This window comes from Sorex fumeus, unplaced genomic scaffold (assembly GCF_029834395.1).
Source record: "Sorex fumeus unplaced genomic scaffold, SorFum_2.1 ptg000038l, whole genome shotgun sequence".
NCBI lineage: Eukaryota > Metazoa > Chordata > Mammalia > Eulipotyphla > Soricidae > Sorex > Sorex fumeus.
Window position 1 is genome coordinate 5420502 of NW_026606095.1, and position 21102 is coordinate 5441603.

The window sequence follows — 21102 nt, forward strand, 5'->3', positions numbered from 1 at the left end:
CTTTTACCCTTTTGTTTAAAAAAAACATACATTGTACAGGGGAGGGAAGGGAGGAGGGAACATGCTTTGTACAAGGGAAGGGAGTGTGGAGGGAACTAGCTTTGAACAGTGGAGGGTTGGAGGAGCAAACATGGTTCGTAAAGGGGAGGGGAGGGGAGGAGGGAGCATGCTTTGTACAGGGTCGGGTAGTGAGAAGGTTACATGCCCATGGGAGTGGAGGGAGGAGGGCACATGCTTTGTACAGTGGATGGGATGGAGGAGGGTACATGCTTTGTACAGGGGAGGGGAGGGAAGATGAGGGAACATGCTTTTTTACAGGGGAGGGGAGGGAAGAGGAGGGATCATCCTTTGTACAAGGGAGGGGAGGGAGGAGGTAACATGCTTTGTATAGTGGAGGGGAGGGAGGAGGGAACATGCTTTGTACAGGGGAGGGGAGGGAAGCAGAGGGAACATGCTTTGTAAAGAGGAGGGGAGGGAGGAGGGAGCATGCTTTGTCCATGGGAGTGGAGGGAGGAGGGAACATGCTTTGTACAGTGGAGGGGAAGGGGAGGGAAAATGCTTTGTACACGCGAAAGGAAAGAAGAGTAGGGAACAGGCTTTGTAGAATAGAGGAGAGTTGAGGAAAATTTCTCTATTCAGGAGCTACAAGGAGAAGGTATTACAGTGCTTTGAACAGCTACTTCCGTTAATTGTCAAACTAATATGTCCGCATAGACCCTGGCCAGACAGACCGTGGGGATTGTGCATCTTGGATGATGTCATCGAGCACTGTAGTCCATCTTCATCTAAATATTCAGAGTATTTCTTACAGCGGATGCTGCAGTATGTGTGTGACAACAGCCAGGAGGTCCAGCAGGTGGCTGCGTATGGCCTGGGTTTCATGGCGCAGTATGGTGGCGAGAACTACAGGCCTTTCTGCACAGAAGCCCTCCCGCTGCTGGTAAGAGTCATTCAGTCCACTGTTTCAGAGACCAAAGAAAACATCAATGCTAGAGAAAACTGTATTTCAGCATTCGGGACAATTATGAAGTTCAAGCCCGACTGTGTGAACGTGGAGGAGGTCCTGCCCCAATGGCTCTCTTGGATCCCGCTGCACGAGGACAAGGAGGAAGCTTTCCAGACCTTCAGCTACCTTGCGACCTCTTGGAGGTCAATCACCCCATCGTCATTGGCCCTAGCAATACCAACCTGCCCAAGATATTCAGCATCATCGCAGAGGGAGAAATGCATGAGGCCATTAAACACGAAGACCCCTTGCAAACGCCTGGTTAACGTGGTTCGCCAAGTTCAGACTTCTGGAGGACTATGGACAGAGTGCGTGGGCCAGCTCAGCCCCGAGCAGCAGGACGCTATCCGGGAGCTCCTGAAGTCCGCTTGAAGGGCTTTATCCGCACCACCAGAAATTATTTCAAAATTAACGTTTTCCCTTTTGTTTAAAGAAAACATGCATTGTACAGGGGAGGGAAGGGAGAAGGGTACATGCTTTGTTCGGTCGAGGGGACTTGAGTAAACATGCTTTGTACAGGGGACGGGAGGGAGGAGGGAACATGCTTTGTACAGTGGAGTAGAATTGAGAAAAAATGCTTTGTACAGGGGAGGGAGGAAGAAGGGAACATGCTTTGTACAGGGCAGGAGAGGGAGGAGGAGGGAACATGCTTTGTACAGGGGAGGGGGGAAGGAGGGAACATGTTTTGTACAGGGGAGGGGAGGGAGGAGGGAACATGCTTTGTACAGGGGAGGGAGGAAGAAGGGAACATGCGTTGTACAGGGCAGGAGAGGGAGGAGGAGGGAACATGCTTTGTCCATGGGAGTGGATTGAGGAGGGAACATGCTTTGTACAGTGGAGTGGAGGTAAGAGGAGGGGACATTCTTTGTACAGGGGTGGGGAGGAAGGAGGGAATATGCTTTGTACAAGGGAGGGGAGCGAGGAGGGAACATTCTTTGTATAGGGGAGGGGAGGGAACATCAGGGAACATGCTTTGTACAGGGGATGGGAGGGAAGCGGAGGGAACATGCTTTGTACAGGGAAGGGGAGGGAGGAGGGAACATGCTTTGTACAGTGGAGCAGAGTTGAGGAAAATTTCTCTGTTCAGTAGCTACAAGCAGAAGTTGTTACCGTGGTTTGAACAGCTGCTTCCTTCAATTGTCAACCTAATATGTCTGCACAGACCCTGGCCAGACAGACAGTGGGGATTGTGCATCTTGGATGATGTCACCGAGTACTGTAATCCATCTCCGTTTAAATATGCAGAGTATTTCTTATGGCTTATGCTGCAGTATGTGTGTGACAACAGCCAGGAGGTCCAGCAGGTGGCCGCGTATGGCCTGGGTGTCATGGCGCAGTATGGTGGCGAGAACTACAGGCCTTTCTGCACAGAAGCCCTCCTGCTGCTGGTAAGTGTCATTCAGTCCACTGTTTTGGAGACCAAAGAAAACATCAATGCTAGAGAAAACTGTATTTCAGCATTCGGGACAATTATGAAGTTCAAGCCCGACTGTGTGAACGTGGAGAGGTCCTGCCCCAATGGCTCTCTTCGATCCCACTGCACGAGGACAAGGAGGAAGCTTTCCAGATCTTCAGCTACCTGTGGGACCTGTTGGAGGTCAATCACCCCATCGTCATTGGACCTAGCAATACCAACCTGCCCAAGGTATTCAGCATCATCGCAGAGGGAGAAATGCATGAGGACATTAAACACGAAGACCCCTTGCAAATGCCTGGTTAACGTGGTTCGCCAAGTTCAGACTTCTGGAGGACTATGGACAGAGTTTGTGGGCCAGCTCAGCCCCGAGCAGCAGGACTGTACCCGGGAGCTCCTGAACTCGGCTTGAAGGGCTTTATAAGTACCACCAGAAATTAATTCAAAATTAACGTTTTCTCTTTTGTTTAAAAAAAATGCATTGTACAGGGGAGGGAAGGGAGAAGGGAACATGCTTTGTACAGTAGAGGGGAGTTGAGGAAACATGATTTGTACAGGGTTGGGGAGGGAGGAGGGAACATGCTTTTTACAGTGGAGGGGAGGGAGGAGGGAAAATGCTTTGTACAGGGGAGGTGAGGGACGTGGAGGGAACATGATTTGTACAGGGGAGGGGAGGTAGGAGGGAACATGCTTTGTACAGGGGAGGGGAGGGAGGTGGGAACTAGCTTTGTACAGTGGAGGGAAGGAGGAGTGAACTTGCTTTGTACAGGGCATGGGACGGAGGAGGGAATATGCTTTGTATAGGGGAGTGGAGGGAAGAAGAGGGAACATACTTTGTACAGGGGAGGGGAGGGAGGAGGGAACATGCTTTGTACAGGGGAGGGGAGGGAGGAGGGAACATGCTATGTACAGGGGAGTGGAGGGAGGTTGAAACATGCTTTGTACAGGGGAGATGGGGGAGGATGTGTCATGCTTTGTACAGGGGTGGAGAGTTGAGGAAACATGCTTTGTACATGGGAGGGAGGAAGGAAATATCATATTTTTTACAGGGGAGAAGAGGGAGGACGAGGGAACATGCTTTGTACAGGGGAGGGGAGGGAGGAGGGAACATGCTATGTAGGGGGGGAGGGAGGGAGCATGGAACATGCTTTGTACAGGGGAGCGATGGAGGACGAAACAGGCTTTGTACAGGGGACAGGAGGGAGGAGGGAACATGCTTTGTACAGGGGTGTGAAGGGAGGACGGAACATGCTTTGTACAGGGGAGTGGAGGGAGGAAGAAACATGGTTTTTACAGTGTAGGGGTGTAGAGGAAACATGCTTTGTACAGGGCGGGGAAGTAAGAGGAGGGAATATGCTTTATACACGGGAGGGGAGGGAGGAAGGAACATGCTTTGTACAGGGGAGTGGAGGGAGGAGGGAACATGCTTTGTACAGGGGAGGGGAGGGAGGAGGGATCATGCTTTGTACAGGGGAGTTTAGGGAGGAGGGAACATGCAACATACAGGGCAGGGGAGGGAGGAGGGAATATGCTTTGTACATGGGAGGGGAGGTAGGAGGAGGGAACATGCTTTGTACAGGGGAGGGGAGGGAAGGGGGAACATTCAACATACAGAGTAGGGGAGGGAGGAGGGAACATGCTTTGTACAGTGGACGAGTGTTGAAGAAACATGCTTTGTACAGGGGAGGGAGGAAGGAGGGAACATGCTTTGTACAGGGCAGTAGAGGGAGGAGGATGGAACCTGCTTTGTACAGGGGAGTGGCGGGAGGAGGAGGGAACATGCTTTGTACAGGGGAGGGGAGTGAGACGGGAACATGCTTTGTCCATGGGTTTGGAGGGAGTAGGGTACATGCTTTGTACAGAGGAGTGGAGGGAAAGGAGGGAACATGCTTTAAACAGGGGATGGGAAGGACGAGGGAACATGCTTTGTACAGTGGAGTTGAGTTGAGGAAACATGCTTTGTACAGGGAAGTGAGGGAGGAGGCAACATGCTTTTTTCAGGGGAGGGTGAGGGGAAACATGCTTTGTATGCGTCATGATGGGCAGAAGGAAACATGCTTTGTACAGGTAAGGTAGGGAGAGAGAACATGATTTGTACAGGGCAGTGTGGGGAGGAGGGGACATGTTTTCCTCACACTTGGTTAGATTACCAGGCTCTGCCCGCCCCTCTCCACCCCCAGCCCCTCTGGCCCTGAGCACTGACTCTTAAGCTGCCTCTGGTGGTCTCCTGCACTCCAGGCCTCGACTGAGCAGCATCCGGACCTCCGCATTGAATCGTTAGGATTGGTGTTGGCCAACGTCATGTGTGGCGCCCAGCTCCCTGAGCAGTAGTTGGGAGGCAAAAAAAAATCACTATTTGTTAAAAGTTTATAGACATCTATGAAGATACAGCTCTAGATATATGGATAGATAAGATCAACTGTGTACCTAAAACTTTTGACTCAGCAAACCCACTTCTATTGATATCTACTGTTTTTAGGAAATAATTCTAAAAATTCCTCGTTTGGGATGAGTTTTGGCCTCTGCTTTGCACAAGGATTGGTTCAATCCTGCATACCACACGTGGTTCCCTTAGCACTGCCAAGAGTGATTCCTGAGCACAGAGCCAAGAGTAAATCCTGAGCACAGCTGGTTGTGGCTTAAAACAAAATCTTTCATAAAACTTTTTAGCATAAAGCTAATGCAACTTGAATATCCATAATACAGAAACTGAGTAAGCACACAATAGTTACTGTGTAGGTTTTAAAAAGTATTGTGAATGAGAGCAATATTGGGTATTTGCCTAGCATGTGGCCAACCCAAGTTCAATCCCTGGCATCCCATATGATCCCTAGAGCATCGCCAGGAGTAATCCCTGAGCTTCGCCAAAAAAGTAAAAATTATCATGAAAATCTATGACATCCTACCCTTTGTTAGGGAGTCAGTGATACATTATAAGAGAAATTAATTATATTTAATCTGTTTAAATTGTGAACAGATTTTTAGGTGTGAAAGCATATGTGTATACACAGATATTCACATTTATGTGTGTGTATATATATATATGCTTTATAATGAGACTTTATTCTGAAAGCTGTTGTTTATAATTATAATATTGCTGAGCAAAATCTAAAGTTCTCTTCCAGCTGAAATGCTTTTTATCTGAAATTTTAAAGGAAATTTAGTTGTGTTACATAGAACAACATGCAATATATACTTAGAACATTAACATAAGTTTTGCGCTTAATTTGATCCTCTAAACTAGTAAAGAGGGATATGTGTATAATGTCCTCTGGACCTCTGTATACTAAGGTACCATGTGAATTTCCAAGTACCTTTCTCTGACTGCTTTCCTCATAACCAGTGCCCATTGGTATTTGCTGATCTCAGATTTTCCCTTGAAAGATTCTCATTATTCAGATTTCTAGCCAAATTTCAGAGAAGTAGATGAATATATCAAGACTGAACTAATGAGAGACAATTTTGCAGAAAGAAGTGGTAGAAAGAGCGATAGGAAAAATCATAATTGTGGAGTGATGACATTGCAGTGTTGAAAGAAGGTGCCTAAGAACTAAGAAGCAGAAAAATATATATATATATATATATCCATGCAGAAAGCAAAAGTAGACCAGTTTGTCCCATTGGCAGGGCTGAGGTGAGTCCAGAGAGGGTGATCTAACCTCAACAGGGCATCCAGAAGGATTCCTTAAAACCTCTTTTCAAATGGTGTCACTTCTGTGTTCCAGAGATGCTGATGGACCACCTGTATCTCGCCAGGTCTAATCACACAGAGGAGACCTTTCTTCTGACCAGCCCAGAACACCTGATATATATGCAGGGCTCTCTCTGTCTTGGCCTTCATGTTATCTATTCTAAGTCCTTTTCTTTTTTCTTTTCTTTTTTTTTTTTAATAAGTTATTTATTGGATCACTGTGGGAAAAGTTACAAAGCTTTCAGGTTTAGGTTTTCTAAGTCCTTTTCTAAGGAGCCTGGATAAAACTGATAACCACACTCTTCACTCCGCTTTTTGTAGTTGTTTTGTTTTTTAGCCACACCTAGTGTCTGTATACTCAGGGATCACTCCTGAGATGGTCACAGGACCATAAGGGGGCCCAGGAGTCAAACCTAGGTCAACTGTGTGCAATCTGCCCTATTCCTGTTCAGTCCCTTGGGCCCAGCCCTCATCATTCATTTATCCTTCCTCCTATTTCTCTTCAGAGCATTTGCTACCTGACACTTTTTACTTCACACCTCTCTTGATCTATGGTGTAAATTAATGCAAGCTACTAAAGGCGAAATGTTTTTGTTTCTTCTGCTCATTGGTCTATCCTCCATGCCTAGTGTGCCAAAGCACTGTGTTATTGCCAGTCAAGTTCAGACCCACTCTCCCACTCTTTCTTTTTTCCCCTTTTTTATTGAATCACTGTGAGATACACAGTTACAAAGCTGTTCATGGTTGGGTTTCAGTCATACAATGTTCCAACATCCGTCCCTTCACCAGTGTACATTTCCCACCACCAATGTCCCCAGTTCCCCCTCCTGCCTGCCTCTATGGAAGACATTCTCTCTCTCTCTCTCTCTCTCTCTCTCTCTCTCCCCCTCTCTCCCCCTCTATTTTTTTTTTTTGTTTTGTTTTTGGGTCACACCCGTCGATGCACAGGGGTTGCTCCTGGCTCTGCAGTCAGTAATTACTCCTAGCGGTGCTCAGGGGACCATAGGGGATGCTGGGAACTGAACCCAGGTCAGCTGCGTGCAAGGCAAATGCCCTACCCGCTATGTTATGGTTCCAGCCCCTCCCCCCCTTTCCCCTTTCTCTCCCTCTCCCTCTTTTCCCTTCAAACCCACTCTTATTTTGCACCCTGTGATGTTGGAGCACAATCTGCAACCACATGGAGATTTTAACTTTGGTGCCCCACTGGATTCTGCTAAGAACAGGATGTTAAAGGCAACTGGAGGAGGGAGAGGGAATGTCTTTCCCTTTGATTTCCCCCAACACTTGCATCATCAGACACTAGAACCTAGGTCATGGTCCCCGCCCACCTCCTAAGTCTGCTGCCCTGAAAACTGAGACAAGCAGGGTGTGGATTGCAGCTCCTGCCCCTTAATTTTATAAGTCAACTTTGCTCACTCACTCTTTAGGTTCTAGAAGCTTCCTTCACTGGGAACTTCCACCATAGTTTAGAACTCTTCACTTTCATCACACCTCTTTAATAGTTTCACATGCACTTACTATCCTATGTAAAGCCAAATCAGGACCTGGAGTTGACTATCAAAGTTGCTGTTTTGCTAGGAAGGGACTTCTGTTTCCTCAAAGAGAACAAGCGCAAATTATGGATGGGTGAGGAAGGAAATCAAGCACAGGATCAAAGGTAGGAGTGGCAGCAACTGCCAGTCTATAACTAGGCCGAGTCCAAGGTTCAAAGCCTCCAATACCGACGAACAGGACAGGCAGAGTAGTGTGGTGTGAGTTCAGAGAAAGGGTGCTAAAGGCAGACTGTTCCTATGAATGCTGGGCTGTGGGGCATCACTGCTTAGTCATTCTGTGGCAGCAGTGGGTCATGGTGGCTCACTACAAGCTGAATCCACCCAAACCACAGCCCCTTCTTATTTCAGCTTTCTCTCCCTGTTCCTGAGCAACTCTGTTTAGAGGGCACTGCAGTTCACTGTGCTTATTGGCTGAAGTGGAATCTGTTTGATCCTGTGTGTCTTGCTGTTTCTGTGAAGCCCTTCCCTGGGGCAAGGGCCATCTCCCCAGGCAGCTTTCATGCAGCACTGCCCACTCTGTTAACACACACAAATGGAACCCGTGGAAAAGAGGCAGCAAGGATGGCAGGGGGGCATCCAGTGGGAGAGCAAAGTCAGGAGGTGATTGACAATCTCAGGACACAGGAAACCGACCTATTTCAAGGATATGTCCAGGACTAAATAGATGAAGGAGTCGGCCAGGATGGGCAGTTTATGGGACCTTTAAACCCTTTAAATGCTGCCCTAGTGGCATCCTGTAACTGCTCTGTCTCTTCTTCTCTCGGAAGAATACCCCCTTGACAAAGCCCATTATAAAGGTACCTGTCCCGAAAAGCTAAGGGCCTCAGATGTGTAAAAGTCTAGTTCAGATTAAGATAGGCATTTGACCAAAGAATGTTACTGTTTGCCTGATGATTACCGATTCTAAGTTATAAATACTGTACGTGGCAGACAGCTGTGGCTCTCAGTGTATGAGGCTGTGAAACCTCTGGTCCAATGCTTTTTCTCTCGTTTTTCTGTCTCTTTTCCTAATCCTGGCAGTGTTCCTTGGTTTATTGGGACTGATCCCCAGCAAGATAAAATGAAGGTCACAGAGTAGAATTTATGACCCTTAGATACTGATCAACTATAGTGGATGATGTTCAATGAGGTCATTATAATATAGTTCACACTAACTGGATATGGAAACAAGGCACTTGTTTTACAGGAGATATAGAAGAGTTCTGTTTTTGGTAGTTGCATGTTATTTGAGATCTAGGGGAAAATTCTAGGACACAATGCGATTCATGTGGCAACACAAGTTAAGGAATGAAGTTCCAGCAAGAATCTAGGACTAGATGGGGCCGGAGAGATAGTACAGCAGGGAGGGAGTTTGTCTAGCACATGACCAACCTGGGTTCGATCCGTGGCATCTCATCTGGTCCCTGGAGCACTACCATGAGTGATTCCTGAGTGCAGAGCCAGGAGCATTGCTGGATATAGCCTAAAACAAAAATAAACGTCTAGACTAGAGAGAGGCAGTTGAATTACTCAGGCATGAAGAGAAAGTACAGTCAGGCTGGCACTTGCCAGGCACTTGCCTCTCCTATGCTTCAGTGGTTAGAGCTCTGGCTTTATTCCTGGCACCAAATATGGTCCCCTGAGAACATCCAGGAGTTACTCCTGAACTCAGAGCCAGAAATAGCCCCTGTGAACCACTAGGTGTGACCCCCAAACAAAACTAAGTGAAAGTTTCCCTCACAGAAACAGCCATTGATTAACACTGTGTCGATCACACTTATTAGGAAAGAAATGTAGAGAAATGAAATGAGAAGACTGAGTATTGAGCAGTAAAGTAGCATCTTCACTTAGGAAAGAATCAAATGGGCTTGAGAGAGGAGTCTTAGAGCAGGGCATAGTGTATCCAGAGTGGGGAGAACCAAAAATCCCCAAAATATTCCAGGCCAGAGAGAGAAGGGTAAGGCATTTGCCTTGCACAACAGCCACCCCATATCTCCTGATCACTTCCAGGAGCAAGCCTTGATGTGACCCTCCCCCACCCCCAATACACACAAAAGAAAAATACAAAGTGAGACAGCTCAATCAAACTTAGCTATTAGCAACTCACCCACAAAAACATGCCTAACAAAGCAAGGTAGCTTGAAAAGAATAGATTTTAACAACAAAATGGACTGCTAGCCAGTTTGAGCTTTATGTTCTCCCTTCCGAAATCCAACATGCCATTTTGTCAGTAAAGAAACAAACAGCACCCGGCCCAGACAAGGTCAGACCTGAACATCTGAAGAACCTGCCGTCAGTGCTCATCAATACACTGGCTCGGCTCTTCACACGCTACCTGTCTGAATGCAAGGTTCCATCCCAATGGGAAACCAGCAGGACCGTACTACTGTACAAGAAGGGAGACATCCACGACATTGGCAACTATCGCCCAATCTGCCTATTGTCTGTCATCTACAAGCTGTTCACTTGAGTCATTCTAAATAGGATTCGCAGAACACTAGATGAAGGACAACCATGCGAGCAAGCCGGGTTCTGCAAAGGATTCAGGACCATCGACCATATCCACACGATAACCAAGCTCACTGAGGTTTCTGAGGAGTTCAAGATGCCGCTCTGTTTAACGTTCATTGATTTAAAGAAGGCCTTTGATTCTGTTGAGACGGAAGCGGTCAGTGCCCTAGCCAATCAGGGCATTCAAGCCCAATACATCAAGATCCTCCATAAGCTGTATTGCGGATTCACTACCAGGATCTCACCATTCTACGAAGAAGTGATCATCCATGTCAAGAGAGGGGTGTGGCAGGGTGATACCATTTCACCGAAACTCTTCAGTGCCACCCTCCAGAACATCATGCGATGAATGGAATCGGAAGGAATGGAGTGAAGATAGATGGTCGGTAACTACACCACCTCCCCTTTGCTGATGACATTGTTTTAATAACACCAAACATCAGCCAAGCGGCACAAATGCTGGCCGACTTTGACCGTGAGTGTGGAAAGGTAGGACTACAGCTGAATCTTACGAAGACAATGTTTATGAGAAATAGCCTCGTTCCTGATGCCCCATTCGCTGTCAATGGAAAGACCATCTCCGAATGCAACAGCTATGTGTACCTAGGTCGAGAAGTCAACATGACAAATGACCTGGCACCCGAGCTGCGCAGGAGGAAGAGAGCAGCTTGGAACGCCTTCAAGAACGTCGAAGAAATAGCTAAGAGGACGAAGAACCTCCAGCTCCGGGCACATCTCTTTGATTCCACTGTTCTTCCTGCATTAACATATGCCTCAGAGACCTGGGCCCTATGCAAACAGGATGAGAACGCTATTCGGGTCTCCCAAAGAGGAATTGAAAGAGCTATGCTTGGAATATCACGTTTCACTCAAATGAGAGAAAGAATCCGGAGTTCTGACATCCGTCGATGATCAAGAATCAGAAATGCTGTCTCGTTTGCCAAGGTGTCAAAAATCAGATGGGCTGGTCATGTAATGAGATTTAAAGACGACCGCTGGACTAGAGCTGTTACCGACTGGATCCCATGGGATGTCAAAAGACCGCGTGGCCACCCACCTACCAGATGGTCAGACTTCTTCGTCAAGATCATGAACGATCGGTTTGAGGCTCTTCATGTTCCCAGAGCGAACAGATGCCATTGGGCTACACTGGCACGCCACAGGGACGAATGGAGATGTTACTGGAGCCCGCTCGAGCCAATCGAGGACTAACAGGAAGTTAAGTGATTAAGTGTGAGTGTTGTACAGTTAAAAAGAATAGATACTTTTTCATTTATTAGATGAATCTCATCCACATATACAAGTACTAAAATGCATACAGGTCCTAAAATGCTCCTAAAAAATTATAATGGGGGCTGGAGCGGGTAGGGCGTTTGCCTTGCATGCGCCCGACCCAGATTCGATTCCCAGCATCCCATATGGTCCGCTGAGCACTGCCAGGAGTAATTCCTGAGTGCAGAGCCAGGAGTAACCCCTGTGCATTGCTGGGTGTGACCCAAAAAGCAAAAAAAAAAAATTATAATGAAGGTTCATCAACTCAATAAATAGCCACATATTTTTTCATTTTTTTCAGTATTTGAGCACATCTTGTTCTAGCATATGCTTTTTTTTCTTTTTCTTTTTCTTTTTTTTTGCTTTTTGAGTCACACCCAGCGATACACAGGGATTACTACTGGCTTTGCTCTCAGGAATTAATTCTGGCGGTGCTCAGGGGACCATGTGGGATGCCCATTCGAGCAATCAAACCCAGGTTGGCCGCATGAAAGGCCAACACTTTACCCGCTATGCTATCGCTCCAGCCCCTAAAATAAGCTTTTATCATTGTGATATAACATTCATTCCTGGTAAGAGTCTTAACTGAACTATAAATAAGACACCTCCACATATTCTATTTTCTTGCTGCTTTAATTATGGCTTGTCTCTGCATTTTTTATTTAAAACCAAATGCCTGGAAATACACTAATTTATAAGTATATATCTAGCAAGCTGGGCCGGAGTGATAGCATAATGGATAGGATGTTTGCCTTACACACAGCCGACCTGAATTCGATTCCTCCGCCCCTTTCTGAGAGCCCGGCAAGCTGCTGAGAGTATTCTGGCCCCACGGCAAAGCCTGGCAAGCTACCCATGATGTATTCGATATCCCAAAAACAATGCCAAAAAGTCTCCCAATGGAGACGTTACTGATGCCCGCTCGAGAAAATCGAACAATGGGAGGACAGGATGTAGCAAACTATATATAAAATGGTTTTCTATGTTGATGTGCTTCTACATCTTGCAAAGATACGTCATTACTCATAAGCAGCATTTGGCCTAATACCTTGTTCTCCATTCTGCATACAATTGCACACACATACATGTGATACAGAAGTTGAAATATGTAATAAGTAAATTTTATTTACTTATTTTGGTGGTTCAGGAACTATTTCTAGCTCTTTACTCAAAAGTGACCCCTGGCATTGCCCAGGAGATCATAGGCAGTACTGGGGATTGAGCTGGGGTTGGCGCAGGTAATGCAGACACCTTATCTCCTGTACTACCTGTCTGTCTACTCCAATATTTTTCTAAATAATATTTTTCATTTCATGTATAGATATCTTATAGAAAATTTATAGTTATAATCATTTCATGTATAGATATCTTGTAGAACATTTATAGTTATAATCACACCATGCAATATATCACTGTCACTGTCCTCCCGTTATTCATCGATTTTCTCGAGTGGGCACCAGTAATGTCTCCATTGTGAGACTTGTTACTGGTTTTTTTTTTTTTTTGGCATATAGAATATGTCATGGGTAGCTTACCAGGCTTTGCCATATGGGTGGAATACTCTCGGTAGCTTGCCTGGCTCTCTGGGAGGGGCAGAGGAATCGAACCCAGAGTTCACATTTGATAAACCTTTTTTACAAGGAGCACACACAATTTTTCTGAAAGTAATCATGGTATTTTCCCACTAATAAAAACATCCTTTTAATTATTACCTTTCTACCATTCCTAGATTATAATTTAGTTTTCCTATCTGTGGAAATTTTGATTCAGATGTACTAATTTGGTGTTGTTAACACTCCGTTAGCTGAATTAGCCTAAGATGACTCACTCCTTCAGTTTCCCCTTAGAGGAAGTTGAAAGAGTACCACCTAGTGGAATTTTTGTGATAACATCCTTCTAAATTGGTCTTCCCGTCTACACAAACAAATTATAAAGCAAAATTTATTTTTTAATGATAGTCAATTCTTCTCTGTTTTGGAAAAATGTCTTTTCAGACATTCAGACTCTTCAATGAACTTCAGATTATGAAGTGAAAACCAGTAATTTATTACATATTTTAATGACTATTTTAACTCCTGAATTGATTCTTCTCCCATTTGACACAGTAATTTCTTACTTTTCATGGAAATGTGTATCTTTATTTGTTGGGGTATTTTGCAGGACAGGAGCAAGAGGACTTTAGGGGCCACACCTGGCAGGACTCAGGGGCTACAGCTGCCTCTGTATTTTGGAGAAGCCTTAAGATTCATATTTTTTATTGCAATTTATGTTTTTTAATAGAAATTTTGTCTTTCCCTGAACTTTATTAGTGAAAGTTGTTCTCATTGACAAGAAGAAATTAATCTGGTCTTTGAGGACATTCAAGCAAATATTTAGGTGTAGAATTGCAATGTGTCTTTGACTATGATAAAAAAAAAACTACAAGATTTTTCACTAATTGCATACAAATCATCAGTATTTTTGGTATGGAAAGACAAACATAATGACTATCTCGGATGAAATGCTGATTTCATCATCAGAGTAAAGGTCCTGTAAACAATGTTGCAGCAAGTAAGACCAGAAACACATGGAATAAAAGCAGTTATGAAACCATAGAGGCTGATAGAAGCGTGAATTCATAATTTCCCCCCCTTTTAGTTTATCGCTTTATTATTTTTCTGTTTTGGATTGTCAAGGGTTGTGAATTCAAAAAATGTGGGCATGCGCTGCATGCATTTGGTGGCCATAAACCACTGCCCCAGCCTGTCTGGCCACTGCCCATGGAGGAGAAAACTGGGCCTCTAAGCTGGTTGGTGATCAGTCACAGTTTATTCCAATCTCCGTCTCTATTCCAGGTTCACACTGCCTCTCATTCCAGTCTCACACTCCCCATCGAATTTCACTCTTGCCCCATTCCTGTCTCCCAGTGTTAAGAGCAAAACCTCAAAGGTTTCGGGTAGCAACTACACGTTAGTTGGTTAGTTGAGGTAGCACAATCAGCATACATAAAGCCAGGACAAAATCTGCTCCTGCTAGGAGGAGGAGAAATTCCTGAGGGGGGAATTTCATCTCAGGGCTATTTCTCCTTTCCTTAGTCCAAATCCATTTGAACAGTCATCTTAGTTTTACTTCTTAATACTCTTTCTAGTCATTTTGTATGGACACTGTAAGAGATATAGCACTGTAGCACTGTCCTCCTATTGTTCATCGATTTGCTCGAGTGGGCACCAGTAACGTCTCCATTGTGAGACTTGTTACTGTAAGAGATATATTAAGCTTAAAGGGTAGCTCACATGGGAACATCTTACTATATATCCCAGACTAGAGTCTTCAGGACAGATTAGTCTCCTTACCCCAGCAGAATCCTTATCTAGTTACTTCTTTTTCGGTCATGACAGTTTGTCCATGACCAAGTTTCATGGTGCTTGGCCTGTCCCTTTTTGATGTCAGGGTAGCTTACAGCTTGCTCGGGGTCTATCCAAGCCCTTTGCTGGGGACCCTCCTTTTGGAGTACTAGGAACGAGGGGCAACTGAGTCTAAAGTCGAGTAAATAAGACAGATGCCCAGGTCCTGTAAACAATGTTGCAGCAAGTAAGACCATGCATTTGGTGGCCATAAACCACTGCCCCAGCCTGTCTGGCCACTGCCCATGGAGGAGAAAACTGGGCCTCTAAGCTGGTTGGTGATCAGTCACAGTTTATTCCAATCTCCGTCTCTATTCCAGGTTCACACTGCCTCTCATTCCAGTCTCACACTCCCCAGGAGTAAATATTACTCGGAGTCATTAACTCTCAAGTAACACGAACATAGCATTAACAGCCTTCCTATGTCTATACAAAAAGGATTGCTCTAAAGTAAACTGCAAAGGACATAAAGGACAGAGAAAAGTAACATTTCATTTACAAATACAAAATCCAGACTCCTCTGAGGAATCTAACTTTACAAGTCACAGGATTTGATTAGTGGAAATAAGTGATTTACAGATAGGGGAAGCAGAGCATTAAGGAGAAGTTAAAGATGAATAGGAGGGCTTCCGGAGTGTTGTGATGGTTGTTACTCAATAAACCTAAACTTGCAGTGGAGGAGAAAGGGCTGACCAATGTTATCCAACAGAGCGTTTCATTTCTCTAATTTCCTCAAAGATTCCTCCTCATATTAATGTCTCACTTCAAGTATATCTGATTCAAAATGTTCTCCTTGGGCTGGAGTGATAGCACAGTGGGTACGGCATTTGCCTAGCAGGTGGCCAACAAGGCTGACCCAAGTTCGATTCCTCCGCCCCTCTCGGAGAGCCCAGCAAGCTACCGAGAGTATCTTGCCCGCACAGCAAAGCCTGGCAAGCTACCCATGACGTATTCGATATGCCAAACACAGTAACAAGTCTCACAATGTTACTGGGCCGGCTGGAGCAAATAGATGAACAACAGCAGGACAGTGACAGCGACAGTCTATCCTGTCAAAAAATAGCACTAACAGCCAAAGAGATAATACAGAGATTAAGGCATTTGTCTTGCACACAGATGACCCTGGTTAAAGCACCCAATATGGTCATCTGAGCCCCACTAGGAGTGTTCCCTGAGCACAGAGCCAGGAGTAATCCCTGAGCACTATTGGGTCCCAAAACCCAAAATTTAAAATATCGTACTATCTCCCTCCTGTATTTCCATTCCTTGTCATTGTTTGTATGCCCTGCTTTCCATAAACTTATCACCCCTTCTCATTAATAGATAGGGATTTTCAGTATCCCTGTAACAATTTCAGCATCAGCTCTGTGATGTTACCCATCTCTGTAGCTTGTCATTTAACCTTGTATAGTCTCCCTTTGTCGGGTGGGGCTCAGGTGACTCTACCTTCAATTATGTGATTTGCTCAAGACTCTGAGCTATTAGCAGATGTGATGCAAGCTTGAAAAGTATCAAGTCATTTGCTCGTGCTTTCCCCCGTGGCCATTGCAATGCGAACATGCCTGGACTAGGCTGCCAGAGTATAAGCCAGACACTGGGCAGTGCTCCAGAGTGATTCTAGCTGCTCTGACTGACCTACTTTAGCTACCTCTTAGTCTTCTGCTTGGAAAATATGAATAACCTGGATTGTCCTTAAAAAATACACACTGCGTTTGAGGGTGATTTTGTTTTTTCAAATTTTACTTCAGGCACTGTGATTTACAATACTGATAATGGTAGTATTTCATGCATAAAACATTCCAACACCCCACCCTCCACCAGAGTGGGGGAAAGAGATGAGAAGAAACTTCCTTAAAGAAGACGTACAGGGGCTAGAGCAATAGTACAGTGGGTAGGGTGTTTGCCTTGCACGCGGCCAACCCGGGTTTGATCCCCAGCATCCCATATGGTCCCCTGAGTACTGTCCTGAGTGCAAAGCCAGGAGTAACCCCTGTGCATCGCTGGCTGTGATCCAAAAAGAAAAAAATAAAAGGTGTACAGATGATCGGTAGAAAAAATGCTTTGCATCACTGATCATAAAGGAAGTCCAAATCAAAATAACAGTGAGCTGTCACCTCACACAAGTGGGACTGGCACCCATCACAGAGAATTAAAAACAACCAGTGTTGGTGTGGATGTGGGGAGAAAGGCACGCTCATCCACTGCGGTGGGATTGTCAGCTGGTCCAGCCTTTTGGAAAACAATAAAGACAGTTCTCCCAGACGGAAGGGATTGAGGGACTAGAGAAATAATACACCTTCCATATGACTCAGCAATTTCACTTCTGGGCATCTAACTTCAAGGGCCCAAAACTCTTTCAGAAAAGACATTAGACTCTTTGTTCATTGCAGCACTATTCACAATAGTCCAAATCGAAACCACCCCAGTGTCCAAGAAGAGATGACTGGATCAGGAACTGTGGTAAATATTCAGCTCCTGATACTGCCAGAGAAATGGCCCCAGTTTCAGAACTGGCCAACGGGAGATGCGGGCAGCTAAATTAATCCAGGTAGGCTAGGTTGCCACCTGGTTCAGAACTCTGGGGCCTTAGCAAGGGGTGGGAACGGACTGAGTTCCAACCTTACCCGAGACTCAGCACTCCACCCATTCACATCTGGCTCTGGCTGCTGCCAGAGAAGTTGCCCAGCTTCATGACTGATCTTGCAGTGACAGCAGAGAGACACTAGCAGCTGATCATGCCAGAACCAAAGCTCCTGAAGCCTGCAGTCACTCAACACCTCCAAATTTCACAGAGCTGACAGCCCAGAAGTTAAAAAATTAGGTGGAAAAAATTGAGCAGAAGCCCACTACGCTCAATGAAAAAAAAAAAAAACACAGAAGGCCCAACTGGCACCAAACAGCTCAGTAAATCCTCAGGTCATGGCTTTTATGAGATCATTATAAGACACCATTATGAGATACATGTTGTAACAAGCAATATAAAGTAAAGCAATTAGTGCCTGCTAAGGGAGCAGGCTTGGGATGGAGAGGGTGGGTGGAACTGTGGACATTGGTGGAGGGAGGGACACGTTGATGGGGGGACTAGTGTTGCCATACTAATAACTGAAACAATGCTATGTGAGCAGCTTTGTAAAACACAGTTTAAAGTTTCACTCAAAGCAAAAAATAAACTGTGGTACATAGACACAATGAAATACACAATAGAATATACACAGTGGAATATACATAAGAAAATACATATACATAAGAAAAGAGGAAGAGAGGAGCCAGAACAATAGTACAGCAGGTAGGCCATTTGCCTTGCACTCAGTTGACAGGAGTTTGATCCTCAACATATTGTACGGTCCTCTGAGCACAGCCAGGACTAATTCCGGAGTACAGAGGCAGGAATAAACTCTAAGAACTGCCGGGTGTGACCTAAAAAGTGTCCCTACTCCCTGCCCTCCATGAAAAGAGTGAAGTTAAAAGGGGTAAGACAGATAAGGAATAATCTGTCTCCCTGTCTAGGATATAAAGAAACACAGTAGAAAACAACAAATGCCCAAAGGCAAAAGAAACTGAGGGCCCCACTTACCACTTATCATTCAGGGTAGCACTGCACTGCACTGTCCTCCTGTTGTGTCTCGATTTGCTCGTGCGGGCCCAGTAACGTCTCCATTGTGAGACTTCTTGTTACTGTGTTTGGCATATCGAATACATCACGGGTAGCTTGCCAGGCTTTGCCATGCAGGCAAGATAATCTCGGTAGCTTGCCAGGCTCTCTGAGAGGGGTGGAGGAATCGAACCCGAGTCGGCCAGGTCAGCCATGTGCAAGGTAAACACTCTACCGGCTGAGCTATCGCTTCAGCCCTCTGTAAGCAGTACATGCCTTATTTTTTCAGAAAAATCTTAGTTACCAAACAAAGGTTTTTGGGCAAGTGTCTAGGGTAACAATGGTCAGGCAACAGTTAAAACAATAATTTCCAGTAATATTTTATGGTTTCATCACTTGATCACTTGACATCCCGTTACTCATTGATTTGCTCGAGTGGGCACCAGTAACATCTCCATTTGTCCCTGTCACGTGCTAGTGTAGCCCAATGGCATCTGCTCGTTCTAGGTACACTAAGAGCCTCAAACCAATCATTCAGGATCTTGACGAAGAAGTCTATCTCCTAGGTGGGCGGCCACGCAATCTTTTGACGTCCCGTGGAATCCAGTCAGTAATGGCTCTAACCCAGCGGTCATCTCCAAATCTCATTACGTGTCCAGCCCATCTGATTTTTTTAAAACTGCTTTTATTTCACCATGGAGACAGTAAGTACTCATCTAAGGGTTTACTAAGCTGTCTTTGCTAGTTGAGCCTTCTGTGTTAATGTTTTCATTAATGGAGCTTAGTTGACTTCTATGTCAGATTCCCATTCAATCTGGTCTACTCAGACTACAATATTTGTATTGTAGAATTTAGAGATATCATCCTCTAGAAAATCCAGACTATTTACAAGTTGGGTGGAAGGATCTGGGTGGAAGATGCTCGACTCCAATTCGAGTAGGCTTGGAGGTCTCGGCCCCGGAACCTGCGTGGCTTTGTCCCTCTGCCAGTACCTTCATGTGTACGGAGAGTGGTCTCAGCATGGTGGTGGCTGGTCCTGGAGGTCTTCGGCTGCCGGAGCCCTGGTCGGGGCGGGGAGGAAAGCTCAACCCGCTCCCCTCCAAGGGGCTCCGGGAAGGAACACCCAGGCGCGGGGGCAGAGACTGCGCTGTTCTCGTCCGGGATCTGGATTTTATAGTCTCTGAGTCTTGGCCGCTGATGGGATTACACGGCGCCAGGGGGCCAGGTGGTGGGTGTGACCCCCGCCTACTGGAATTTGGAGGATCTACTTATCATCTTATCATAACTTTTTTTTATGACATCTTATTGTCTTATTCCTACTTTGGACAAACTTGCAGGCTATCGAATGTAGCCTGCCCACAGGGCAGAGTCTGGCAAACTCCCCGTGGCGTACCAAATATGCCAAATACCAGTAACAATGATGGGTCTCATTCTCCTAAATAGCCTTGAATATAATCTCAGGGCTAGGATGAAAGAGACGTTACTGGGGCCTGCTCGAGGCAATCAACGAATAACAGGATGATGAAATGAAATGAAATGAAAATTTACAAGTTGATGGAGTGGAATGTGGGTGTGCCGGCCCATTTGATTTTTGATGCCTTGGCAAATGAGACAGCATCCCTGATTTTTGACCTTCGACAGAGGTTGGAACTCCAGATTCTTTCTCTCATTTGAGTGAAGCGTGATACTCCAAGCATAGCTCTTTCCATTCCTCTTTGGGAGACTTGAATAACATTCTCATCCTCTTTTCATAGGGCCCAGATCTCTGAGGCATGTGTTAATACAGGAAGAATAGTGGAATTGAAGAGATGTGCCCAGAGCCAGAGGTTCTTCATCCTCTTAGCTATTTTTTCAACTCTCTTGAAGGCATTCCAAGACACTCTCTTCCTCCTGCGCAACTCAGGTGCCAGGTCATTCGTCATGTTGACTTCTCGACCTAGGTACACATAACTGTTGTATTCAGAGATGTTTGTTCCATTGAGAGTGAATGGAATGTCAGGAACAAGACCGTTTCTGATAAACAGTGTTTTCGTGAGACTTAGCTGTAGTCCAACCTTTCCACACGCACGGTCAAAGTCGGTCAGCATTTGTGCTGCTTGGCTAATGTTTGGTGTTATTTGAACGATGTCATCAGCAAATAAGAGGTGGTGTAGTTGCCAACCATCTATCTTTACTCTCATTCCTTTCCATTCCAGTCATCGCATGATGTTCTCGAGGGTGGCACTGAAGAGTTTCGGTGAAATGGTATCACCCTGCTGAACCCCTCTCTTGACATGGATGATCACTTCTTTGTAGAATGGTGAGATCCTGGTAGTGAATCCATAATACAGCTCACGGAAGATCTTGATGTATTGAGTTTGAATGCCCTGTTTGGCTAGGGCTTCGATGACTACTTCTGTCTCAACAGAATCAAAGGTCTTTTTTAAATCAATGAACGTTAGACAGAGTGGCATCTTGAACTCTTGAGAAACTTCAATGAGCTTGGTTATTGTGTGGATATGGTCGATGGTGCTGAATCCTTTGCGGAACCCGACTTGCTCTCATGGTTGTTCTTCATCTAGTTTTCTGCCAATCCTATTCAGGATGACTCGAGTGAACAGCATGTAGACAACAGACAACAGGCAGACCGGGCAATAGTTGCCAATGTCGTGGATCATTCAGGGTAGACAGGGTAATAGAGCAAGGTGGAGGGACCACTGGC

The 21102-nt window shown here is 45.5% G+C and overlaps 2 pseudogenes; both read left to right on the forward strand.

Moving 5' to 3' along the window:
- The first annotated feature begins 61 nt into the window (after positions 1-61).
- On the forward strand, positions 62-1378 carry LOC130028011 (importin-5-like; annotated as a pseudogene).
- Positions 1379-1828: 450 nt separating this feature from the next.
- Positions 1829-2832, forward strand: LOC130028012 (importin-5-like; annotated as a pseudogene).
- Positions 2833-21102: the final 18270 nt, after the last annotated feature.